We start from the raw sequence: 13,270 nt of genomic DNA on the forward strand, positions 1-13,270 counted from the left end.
TTCTTACAAACTTCCCAATCTTTAAAATGTGTGACATGAAGTATCAAACTGAATTATGAACCGTTTCACCGTACTCACGCTGGAGGTTAGATAAATAAAGATTCATAGATGTTCAGTTTTCAACAATTTATTATGCTGATAATAAGTGCATTTTCTTTCTTCCTATTCTTTTAAGCTATTATAGTTGTTTGTAGACTTTTAGAGACAGGTAGGAAAAAATTTGAAAACAACAATCAGGAACTTAGGGCTCTGCTGGTGATCTCATCGACTTAACCTGAACAGTAAGGTAATAAGAAAAAGTATCATAAATTTATAAATTTCATTCACTAACCGCACAACTTTTGTTATTATGCCTTAAACATAACCTATGTTATGCAGTTAAAATGACAAATTATGTAAATACATAATTAACTATATCGCATTAATGTTTCAGTATCAGTTGATTATTCATATAATAAAAATTTGATGATATAAATGGCGAGAGAAATGTTACCTAACAAATAATTGTTAATATATCTTTGTTTCATTTCTCTTCACGAACGATCTGATGTAAAGCAATCTTGAATAATAAATGAATTAAAAAGTTAAGTTTTATAACACTAAATGTAACAAATAATTAAAAATAATAATATAAAAAACCACAACACAACAATAAAACATAAATTAATAAGGCATTACATTGTTTTGTTCAGTGTAAAGGATAATGTCATTCTTTATGATAAACCTTACTACTACCGCAACAATTATTATAGTTTTTTTAGGAAAAAAGTAATTTTTTAAAACTATAATGTGTAAAACAGACATTAGATCTGAAAGTTAAATATATACCTTACCGTAAGATGATTTATTCCATTTATGTATAATTTGAATTTACTTTTATAGAAACTACAAAAATTTTCGATCCTTTCCATTTCTAGATTTTTTAGAACTTTTAAAATTATGTAACAAAAGTAATCATATCTGCTCAACCACCTGATCAACAGCATGAGATGCCTCCCACATACTACTCAAAGTCTGCTGTATTTCCATTTTTACTCCAATTGTTCTATCATAGTTATAAAATATTACTTCCACGCAATCTCCATTTCCATACTGCAGTATGGTAACAATGCAAACATATTTTTCAGATAGATGAATACAAAACCGTTGGGTTTATTAAATGACAAAGAGTATTTTTCATTAAAATAGTAGACACTTTCCTGTTTTCAGAAACCATCCAACATAATCACTATTCTATCTGCTAAACCGTTAACAACTTTACCTGTGTTTTTTTTGTATGGAATATTTTTATGACCAGATGTAGTTTAGTAGTAGTTTAGATGTAGTTTAACATTTCCCTTGTAGTTATTTCAATAATAAATTTTATCAATAGATCAATAAAATTATTGCGACCTCTCAAAAAGATCATCAATAGATGAATTTTGGTGCAAAATTTAAGAGACCTAAAAATCCCTGTTTAAGCGGTGAGCTTAAATGATTAGGTTAAAAACTGCATTGATTTGTAACATCTAGATAAACATCTTTAATTTTCTTAAATATTATAAGGGATTCCAGAAATCCCGGTATTCCTCAAATTTGATCCGATGTCCAGGAAAATTTTTTTAGAATGCTAAATAAGTTCTATGTTTTCTGATAACTTATATTGTAATTTTGAATCCTTGGTGAAATTCGATCGATGGGAATTCATTAGGCTGATTCAATCGTCGTTAATTTTCGTATTTATATGTTGTAATATTATTGTTCCCACGTTACCGTTGAATAGTACAGGATATTCTATTTTATTAATTAGTTCTCATGGTTATTAAATTAATTATTAGAAAATTAAATTATAAGACAATGTTATCTATCTTATTTTGTATATGACCCCGTTACATCATAATTGTTTTATTTCTGTTGAGTGTCCCAATTTTTCATATAAAATATACGGAACTACAATACAATAATGTATAAAGCCACGTAGGGAAAATAAAATATTTTCCGAAGATCAGTAAAATCATATTATCAACTGGAAGAAGAAAAAAGGGTGTGGTCTCCGTAATCGCCGGGAAGAGTTGCGGATAAGACAGGCTACTTGACGATATACCCCTAGCCTTACGAATATAGCCGAGAAGGAATGGAGAAATTTTTTATTATTACGGTGCCTTTTAAATTGTTACGCGTGCTGAACAATCTATATTGTTTACGGATGTTTAAAGAAAATTTAAATTTTAGAAATAGAAATGAAGCTGAAACCGTTGTAGATTCTGCTCTTAGTGTCTTCTAAAGCTTTAACTTTACAAAAGAACATAAACAGAATCAAATTTCGAAACTGTTGTATGAACTTTAATTATGTTACACCGAAACGATTCTAGAACAACGATCGACGAAGATAAATACCAAAATAGTCCATTTTTTTGCGACCTCTTGAAAAGATCATCGATAGATGAATTTTGGTGTGAAATTTAAGAAATCCAAAATCCCAATTTAAGCGGTAAGCTTCAATAATAAGCTTAAAAAATTGCATTGATTTGTAACATCGAGATGAACACCTTTAATCTTCTTGTTAACCGACGGTCACTGTAATAGAAATTTAATATAGTTTTTATTAAAATTCAGGAAATTTTACAAAAATTTTGTTGTATTCACGTTTTTCATAAAATTATATTGAAGTTTTTTTAAATTTTTTGTTGTATTTTTAACATGGTGTTTTACATGAAAAACACACTACTGTTATGAAAAAAAATTACACTACGATAGCCAAAATTTACTTTTCTGTGAAATGTTGCGGGGTAAATAAACACAATAATTAAATAAAAGTCGTAAGTAATTGTAGGACGCGACCTTGCCAAGTAGTAAGTAAATCAAAAATAGCTCCGGTACATCTTACTCGCAATTTAATCCAAAGTGTAGCGTGCGCATTTGAACGGTAAAGTAGAGAGCAGACTGACAGTCGATGACATGTGCGTGTGAAAACAAATTAAATGTCAGCAGAATCGTGGGAATTTCTAAAAGTGAAAGCATTTTACACCCTCAAACAAAAAGAAGTTACGAATGAATATGACATTTAAGATGTATTTTTTAAGTGCAAGAAAAAAAAAGAAATGATTTTTATTAGCACTGATCAGTTAATTACCTTGACTTACGCAACAAAGACTTATACATATACAAATAAAAAGAAGCTTGGAGTTAGTATATATATATATATATAAATTATTACAATATTATAATCTCTGAATTATTAAAAGGAGAAAAATTTCCCCAAAATAATAAACAAAGCATACGCGAACTTTTTCTACTCGTAGGCTTATATTAGTTATTGCACATAAATAGAAACAGATATTTTAAGAAATAGATTTCAGATTTTATGCAATAACGTAATACTTAAATAATCTGTTAAATCGTGATATGTCAAATTAAAAATTAAATTTGTAGGTATTAATTATATTATTTCATAAAGACTAAAGTTTTCGTTTATTTGTCGAAAGTGAACTAAGGAATTAATAAACAGATATGAAAAATTTCTACTCTTATTTTAAAATTACCCGTTTTGAGGCCTCATAAGCTATGTAGTAAGTTCGCCAACCCCCTACCCAAATCATCCTAATTTCGCCCCTTTTGGTTCTCGTTTATGGTAATATGATTAACGTAATAGATAAAAAATAAAGTCTGATTTTGCAAAACCCTTATACAGTATGAATTCTACCAAACTGTAGAATCTTATTCTGAAGCTCATTTTCTAAATGAATACCACCTCCTGAAAAAAAAGTACGTCCAAGTCTTGTCAAAAAGTGCTTTCCCTACATCCAAAATTCACGAAAAATGCAATAATCCAATATTTGAACACATTTTTGACAGAAGTATCCAACCGTCTAATGAAATCAAAACACAACGGTTCCATCATGTGCATCTAGTCTCGAAGGGTCACTACGCACCTCCCAGTCGCAATAAAGAAAAATTAAAATATTGCGATGTTAAGAATTATCTTTAAACTGCAGAAAAAAATTTGATCGCGACCTGTAAAAAAAAAAGCATTAAAATAAAATGTCGGTTTACATGAAATTCAGATTTCCTTTTACTCCTCAAGCGCAGTTTAAAAGCGTTTCTAGCGATTAAATCAGAAAAAAACTCTTTATATGCAAGAGGAGAACAGAGTCTCTTGAAGCGAAGGAAACTATCAGCCAAAGAACACCTCGACCGACAACTACTTATGCAGAAGCAGCTGCTATCCCTTCATCATCTAAAGTTAACGTGGAGCAGTTGCTTACTACGATCGCACCAAGTCTTGCTACAATGATAGAGAGAATAATTGATAGTAAGACTGAGTGTAGGCAGCGGAAAGAACCATTAATACTTATGATGACGCATCCACAGACTGACATCGTTGACACAAAGAACGTACCTGCGCAGCGTAAAGAATTTGCAAAACCTGCGACCCTGACACCACCAAACGATGTAGTATATAAAGATCACGATATATCTGGAAAAGCCAAAAAATCCCTCCGTCGATAAGTAATAAGACAAAGGAGGGTGTAGCAAGAGTACAGAAAAAATCTGAGAGTAGTGCAATGGAGGTGAAGTAATTATAGAGAAAGCACCAGACACAGACGATATACAATCTCTACCTATAGAACCTGCTAAAGCCCAAAGGATAGCTACGGGGAGGGCGTGTATTTCAGCCGTCCCAAGTATACGTTTAGAAATTGACTCGACTTCATCAGCTGCTGAAAATGTATCACTTGCGAGTTTTGATTCAATAACAAGGATGCTAACTGCACCATATAAGCTGTCATCACCTGATGTCAGCCGCAGAAAATCATTAATATCAAAAAAGGGAGGAAGATGCCATGTCCGAGGCATCAGACACGTTGTCATCAGAAGTTGAGGTCGTAAGAAGAATGGAAAGAAGGTGCAAGAAAGGATAGCAGAAAGGAAAGCCTAGGAGGTAAACAAAAAAAAAGTGATATGCTAAAGAATCAAATACAGCTGATTAAATTTCTGCATTTGTTTGTTTTTATTAGTAGCAAAGAATTAACAGTCCAAGTCCCTTTAAAAGCGTAAAGAATTTGCAAAACCTGCGACCCTGACACCACCAAACGATGTAGTATATAAAGATCACGATATATCTGGAAAAGCCAAAAAATCCCTCCGTCGATAAGTAATAAGACAAAGGAGGGTGTAGCAAGAGTACAGAAAAAATCTGAGAGTAGTGCAATGGAGGTGAAGTAATTATAGAGAAAGCACCAGACACAGACGATATACAATCTCTACCTATAGAACCTGCTAAAGCCCAAAGGATAGCTACGGGGAGGGCGTGTATTTCAGCCGTCCCAAGTATACGTTTAGAAATTGACTCGACTTCATCAGCTGCTGAAAATGTATCACTTGCGAGTTTTGATTCAATAACAAGGATGCTAACTGCACCATATAAGCTGTCATCACCTGATGTCAGCCGCAGAAAATCATTAATATCAAAAAAGGGAGGAAGATGCCATGTCCGAGGCATCAGACACGTTGTCATCAGAAGTTGAGGTCGTAAGAAGAATGGAAAGAAGGTGCAAGAAAGGATAGCAGAAAGGAAAGCCTAGGAGGTAAACAAAAAAAAAGTGATATGCTAAAGAATCAAATACAGCTGATTAAATTTCTGCATTTGTTTGTTTTTATTAGTAGCAAAGAATTAACAGTCCAAGTCCCTTTAAAAGCATGAAAAATTTCAGATTATTTTTTTATTTTTTTGAAGTGGGAAGGGGCTAATGACCAAAGTAGTCGATGCCCCTAAAAACCTCAAAGAAAAAAAAAAACAAAAAAATAATAATAATATTAAACCATAATAATAAAAATAGTAATCACACCCACAACAATAATAATAAATGCCCATAATAATAATAAACAGTGATTATATACAAAAGAGTAAAAGTAATCGTCAGGATTTATTTACAAGTAGATAAATAATGAAAAGAAGAATTCAGTCCCATCGACAAAAGACATTAGCATGACTGCTAGGTTTAACAGTTTTAACCACTAGACTTGTACTAACAACAATAGTACAATAGATAAGACAAGTATAAAGTTCTTTTATTGCAAATACCTTTGCTGCTCACAAATACAACTACTTTAACAGTTTATGAATGAAATTTAGTACATTATCTCATTCTCTTATAGTCTAATAGTAACTCACCGAACCGTTTCTTGTTTTCATGTACTGTCCACACTGGAATTACTTGCGACGTCACCTTAATCGCGTCAAACGTGTACGCACTGACCTCCACAGAATACTCCCGCTGACTGACATCTCGCAGACTCACATCATAACAGCTCGCTTAGACTGATCTCACGGTACTCATTTCAACTAGTCTTCCCCGGAGTATTTATACTCCTGTCTTCTTTATCTTCTGCCGGACCAGACCCCAGTTGAGCGTGAGAACGATCGACCGAGCCCTTTCGTTCCCATGCATTCCTAACCTGGGTCCGGTAACTCTTCTTACGGAAGGACATCTCTTTAGGTGTGTCAGTGGGCAGTATTACAAAAGATTGTTAAATGGACCTGTTATCTTTACTAAAAGAGTTCTTTTTATCCTCTTTCTGGATTACTCCCATTATAGTAGTTTCTACTACTTTCTTCTTAATTGGTAGGAATCCGTTACTTAGGTCCGCTATAACGGTCTTGTTACAATACATATCATCCTCTGAAGTAATACCTTATGGTGGTTCCGGAAGCTAAACAGAAAATTAAAGAAATTATCTGAAGTAGAGCTTATAGCTAACCACAATAAGTTTGTCATTGAAGCGTTTCGATAGACAACACATTTTCGGCGGTGGGGATATGCATTCGTTCGGCCGTTTATTCGCTGTCGTATTGTGTTTGTTACTGTATCTGTGTGAGTGTATTATATTAGTTTTATGAAAACATCGTGTTGCGTTTTGTTTTGAAAATTATCGGCGTCGTTACATTCGTTTAATTTTTACATTTTCTGGTGTTTACGGATTCTATTTCTTTAGATTACAATAAGTTTAACGTAGGAGAGTATTATAATTCCACTTTATTGTTATCATGGAAGGTGAAAATAGGGGGATATACAAGAAAAAAAATTGGAGGGGGGTCGTAAACTTACCTTTAGCCAGACGAGAAAAGTGATGTTTAAGTTTTTAAATTAATGACAAAGGAGGAAGCACAAGGTAAACCGAAATAAACTTGTTTATTTCTTAAACAAGTTTAGAGATGTGCCCAAGCTACGGGAATTTTACTCAGTAGTGTTAAAAAAAATCGTAAACGAAGAAAAAACTAATTCCGATAAAGGCTTTAGTATTCCTAAGAAAATCGAAACATTAAAAAACTAATAAATCCGTAGATAACTTTGATAAAAGTGTCATTCCTGAAAGGATTTATAATTTTCACATCGATAATAGTGAACGCTTTACTCTTAGATCACTACTGCCGGTCGTAAAAGGAAAAATCAATTTTCAAGGAAGCCTTTGGTCTTTATGATGCATTATCAAGGACATGGGGTTCAACAGTAAAACACTATAAGGTAATAAATAAAGTTAGCAGAAAAATTAGAAAATCGGGAACTGAGGCTACGTTACTTAAGAAGTGTTAGAGAGTACCGTAACCAAAACAGACTTATAATTTATACGAACGAATCCTATATACAAGCGAGTCATACCAAAAAAATATAGTGGAGTGACGGCTCTGACCGCAACCTTCTGCTCCGATTTCTAAAGGCAACCATGGTTACATTGTTCATGCCGGTTCCGAAAATGGTTTTGTTAACAACGCGCTTCTTACATTTAAATTTGGTGCCAAAACAGGAGATTACCACGACGATATGAATTATGTTAATTACGATCGATGGGTAAAACAAAAAATTAATTCCTAATCTTTCCTCTAACTTGGTCATCGTCATAGATAATGCTTTGTATCACAACGTGCACCTGAACCGCGCTCCGAATTCGAACACGTGAAAAGCAGACACGATCGATTGGCTTATACAAAATAACGAGTCATTTACGAGTATTGTGTTGAAACCAGAAACAACTTTAATAAAACTGCATAAGCCGCGTGTTACATTATTTAAAATCTATTCGGTTTTAGCCGAGAAAGGTTACAGTGTTTTGAGATTGCTTTCTTATTCTCCGAAATTAAAACCGAATGAAAACATTTGGAAGGTTTTAAAAGAGTATTTCGCTAAAAAATTTTTATTTTAAATTAGATGATGCTATTACAATAATTGAAGATCGAGCAAATTTAATTACGAATGCCGACTGAAAATCAAGGTGCTACCACGTCAAGAAAATAGAAACATCTTATTTGTCTTGAGAACCTTTAAGTGATAATGCCATTGAAAATCTCGTTATTACGTAAATTGCATTAACAATGATAATGATTTAAGTGACTGTTTTGATTTATATATTAGCGGTGACGATATAAGCGATGATGAGTTTTAAGAATTGAAACATTTTGATTTTATCTGGTATAAGTTCAGATCAATTTTTTACGTAGTATAATACTTCTTTGTTCTTTCTTCCTTCCCCTACGTCAATCACTTCCCCTTCAAACTTATTGTGGTTTGCAACAAGTTCTAGTGTAGGAAACTAGTAATAGTACCTAGTACCGAAGAGGGATAGTATACGGCAACAAAACGCCATAGGTAGCAAGACCAGTAGCAATTCACTTACATCCTGTTTGTCAACTAAGCTTTCCATACTTTGACAAATAACTTATCCGATTAATGCAGTAATTCGAAAGGAAAATTTGTCCAAAAATCATGGATTTTTCATTTTCTATTAAAAAAAATTAGTTATTTTAACAGTTAATTAATTGAAAGAATTACTGGAGCAATAAGTAGATCACAATTTTTATAATATTTTCAATACAATTAAATTAATTAAATTTAAATTAAAAGAGCGACAATTACCTTCAATATTAGAAGCACTACATTAAACACTCATGCTTTCTTTATCGTTGTATTATTGTGAAATTTATTAAGTACATTTTAGGAAGTTTTTTAATTTAACAAAAAAATAACCTTCGATTACATGTAGAACTCATTGGAAATTTAACTCGCTTTAAAGTTTGATATTAAGTAACCCGCGTAACATTTAAAAAAAAAAAAAAAAAAAAAAAAAAAAAAATTTTTTTTTTTTTTACACGAAAGAGTATTTCTACACTTTACAGTCCTATAATCGGGTTCTCTTTATTTCAAGGAAAAACTACTGATATATACAAAATGTTACCGTTATCGGTCTCATTTGAGTTTTAAAAATTAGGTTTTTAATGAAAGATTTATGCAATAGCATAGTAATATTTTAAAGAATTTTTATGATTTTCAAAAACTAGTTTTATGAATTTTTTTTGGCTCAATTGAGACGGTAACTTATTTCTGTACGGTACTCCATACAAAATCAACATAGTTTGACAATAGGCTCGAATATAGGGGACTACGGTTCATTGAAGTTCACTAAAATTCGACGAGTATGATCCCCTCAGTTAGTACTTTTAGGAAAAAAAATAACTTGATCTCCTAGAAAAATCTGTTCGGCAAGCGGCTCGTGAGACAGGACTTTCAAAATGAGATTTCCATCGAATTTTGAATCGTGCCGAATGGAAAGTTTTATTTTCGCGGTAGTCCACGCTTTCACTGGAACTTAACGATGAGTACAATTTTTTGAAAGGTACCACATAAAATGTGAAGAGGACAATCGATTTCCAAACAAGATTGTTTGGAGCGACGAGATCAAATTTAAATTAAATGGCTCAATTAATCTTTATTAACTGCAGTTACCGGGAGCGATTAATAATCCTCGTTTGACAATGTAACACCATGCGAACTTGCCAAGTGTTATAGTACGGTGTGTTCTGTCAGCGTTTGGAATACCTTTCTTCTTTGATAATAGCGACTGGTGAAATCTACCTGAACTCGCGAGAGGAATACGTCAGGCAACGCATTCAAGAGATACTTAGGAATGAAGAATGGTACTTCCAGCAAGCTAGAGCACCTCCACTTTACCAATGCGATGTGAGTGCCTATCTTGATGGAAATCTAGTGAACACATGATTGGACGAAGAGGTACTATTGAATTCCCTCACACTGACCGGGTCCCACCCGGAAGGATTACTTTTTGTGGGTGCACCTCAAACATAATGTTTATAGCTACAAGGTCGGCTACAATCGATGAGTTGAGAGTAGCCGTTGAAAGAGAATGTATCCACTCGAATACAAATTTATATGATTAGCAAAGTTTGCAATGCATCGGTCGGCATTATCGGCAAGGCCTGGACAATAACGGCAAACAATTCGAAAATTTGTGGTAAATGACAAGCTTCTATATTTGTATTAAGTTATGAAACATTGCTGTACGTTAATAATTGCTGACGTAATAGTTATTCGAAATGTGAATACAATTTATTGGGACACTGATACACTACAATATTATATGCAGCGCGTTATAATTATTTAGAATTTTCAGTTTGATCGATTTATAATGACATTTAATATTTCAATTAAAATTAATATTAAAAAATTCTGCAGCATGAAGTAGATTGATTAAAGAGAGATCAGTTACGAGTATTGTTAAAATATTATACTTAAATGGGGTTAAATACATAATCCTGCGCTTTCTTTGCTTTTACAAAATTACATAATACTTATTACATAATCATTAAGAATACGCAACTTAATACGTCCACATATTACTGCGACATAAAAGATCTTGTTCATCGTAGAAAAATTAAGTTTTACATTGGATTTTTACCGCATGTTTGATCTCTTTTTAAATTCCTCTGCATAAATATAAATAGTTATGTATAGTGTACGCCACCAAAAGATGACGCTGTTTTAGCTATAGTATAAAACATAATAAATACAGCCAGATGAAGTCGTAAACATTCGAATTATGCAATTACTTCCTAGTAAACAAGAGAAGTAACTTTTATCGCATCCAGTTAGATTGCTACTATTGTGTAGAGTCACTAATTTTTTGCAGTTACCTTTACAAAAAACAAGTAGATATATTAATTTTATGAATCCATAATTTTGTAGCTCATTCTTGAAAATAAGCCCCGTTAGTTATTTTCACGCTAAGCTCCCAATTTATCCGAAATACGGTGAAATCTTCCAATTTGGAGCTTTCGTCCCCATTTCTGACTAAAATATCCCAATACAAATTAACCACAATAATTTTTAAATCACAAATAAAAAGAATTCACTTTAATTCAAAGCAAGTAATAACTTTTTAATCCCACATTTTAAATGGGTACAGACATCCGTTAGGAAATGAATTTACGCGAAACTAAACAACCAATTATTTCAGAGGCAATTTAAATCTTCTTAGTCCATTTTTTTTTTTTTTTTTAATTTCAGAGATATTTTAATTTCTTTAGTAGGGGTATTCCATTTTAATTCTACTAATTTTCAAAAATTTTATCGCATCACTATTTTGGATTTTGATGATATTTGGTATATGATAACTACCCTCACTGTAGTGGCCAAAAAAACTTTCTTATAGTTTAAATTTTTTTTTTTCTTGAGCGAGAATATTATCTAACTTACCAACAGGTAAAAATCAACCACTTTTGTTACTTTTTCCATAAGCTGTAGCATTCTTATTTTACACTGTACAGAAATCAAAAAGGGCTTATTGGAAAGAGTAAAGATGAAACTTTACAAATTATTGTTTTTTTAAATTTTGGGCCCAAAATAAATAATGAAAGGCTTAGGGTAACAGACCTGTTTTTTACGTATTAACTCTTAGGTACTAGTAGCACTAATAAAAAAAAAATTGGACTGTTAACGAGTGTCCTTCATTAAAATAATGGCCGCCAAATCATAAGATTTTGAAAATGTCTGGTTTTTGGGGCCCAAAAACTACATGTGGGACAGATGAAAAAAATCTGAAATGTTTACAGCAGGAAGTACTTTTTATATACTTTAAAACCATATAAAATTTATTTTGTTACTTAAAGGAATTGACGAGTAATGAAGCCATCAAAACCGCTAAAAACACCGTTCCTTCTAACCGTGTACAATGTATCCAAAAAATTCACGTCATGTATTTTTTCAAATAATAATGTAGGCGTACTGTACAAAATATTTTGATATGTCTATAATGAGACAGCTTATATTCTAGATTATTTGTTACTTAAAGAATGACTCATACACATAAACTCATGTTTAAACATGAAAGTGAATAGACATGCTTGGACACAAATGTTTGGGTAATCCTGAATGTAAACATTGTAGAAGGCTCAGTTACTATTTTGATTCCATTGTTATACGTTGTATTGTTGCTAGTTTTAATACTGTGGTTAGATAATGTACACTTACTCACTGGGTTGGTCTAGTGGTGAACGCGTCTTCGCAAATCAGCTGATTTCGAAGTCGAGAGTTCCAACGTTCAAATCCTAGTAAAGACAGTTACTTTTATACGGATTTGAATACTAGATCGTGGATACCGGTGTTCCTTAGTGGTTGGGTTTCAATGAATTACATCTCAGGAATGGTCTACCTGAGACTGTACAAGACTACACTTCATTTACACTGATACATGTCATCCTCTGAAGTAATGTACCCTTTTTTATAAAGTAATTTGATTAGCAGTGAACGTCTCTTTTAAGCGATATCTTTTATTTTTGATTTTATTAATTAGAGAAATTTTTATTTTAGCAGTAGTGAAACTTTCTTTTTCCTGTTTAGCCTCCGGTAACTACCGTTTAGATTGTACTTCAGAGGATGAATGAGGATGATATGTATGAGTGTGAATGAAGTGTAGTCTTGTACATTCTCAGTTCGACCATACCTGAGATGTGTGGTTAATTGAAACCCAACCACGCTGTAGTGAAACTGGGATAAGAAAAAGTGAGGTGCAGTTGGTAGTTTTATAATTTATACTAACTGTATTGTTATTGTAAGAACCCTTGCATTTTATAAAAACAGATTATGGAGTGTTCAACTGGCATTCATGCTTAAACATGAATGCCAGTAAGGCATTCATGTTTAAGCATGACGTACAATTGACTTACAACAGATCTTCAGTACTGCACGATATTTTAGAGTCTACTGAACAGCAAATAAACATTGATATCTTTAAGAAGTGGATGTACTGAAACAAAAAATATCTGTACTTTTCCAAAAACCAAATTTTTAGATCAATATTTTCATATTAATGGGAAAAGTTGCTCTGACCCATTTAGCTGTCACACTAAACTGGTTAAGAAATCTCTTCGAGAAATATCTTTGACACTTTCAACAATTATTCCAAATTTAAAATTAATTCCAGATAGAGCACCATGTATAAA

This window comes from Lycorma delicatula, chromosome 4 (genome assembly GCF_047948215.1).
Source record: "Lycorma delicatula isolate Av1 chromosome 4, ASM4794821v1, whole genome shotgun sequence".
In the NCBI taxonomy this organism is placed as follows: domain Eukaryota; kingdom Metazoa; phylum Arthropoda; class Insecta; order Hemiptera; family Fulgoridae; genus Lycorma; species Lycorma delicatula.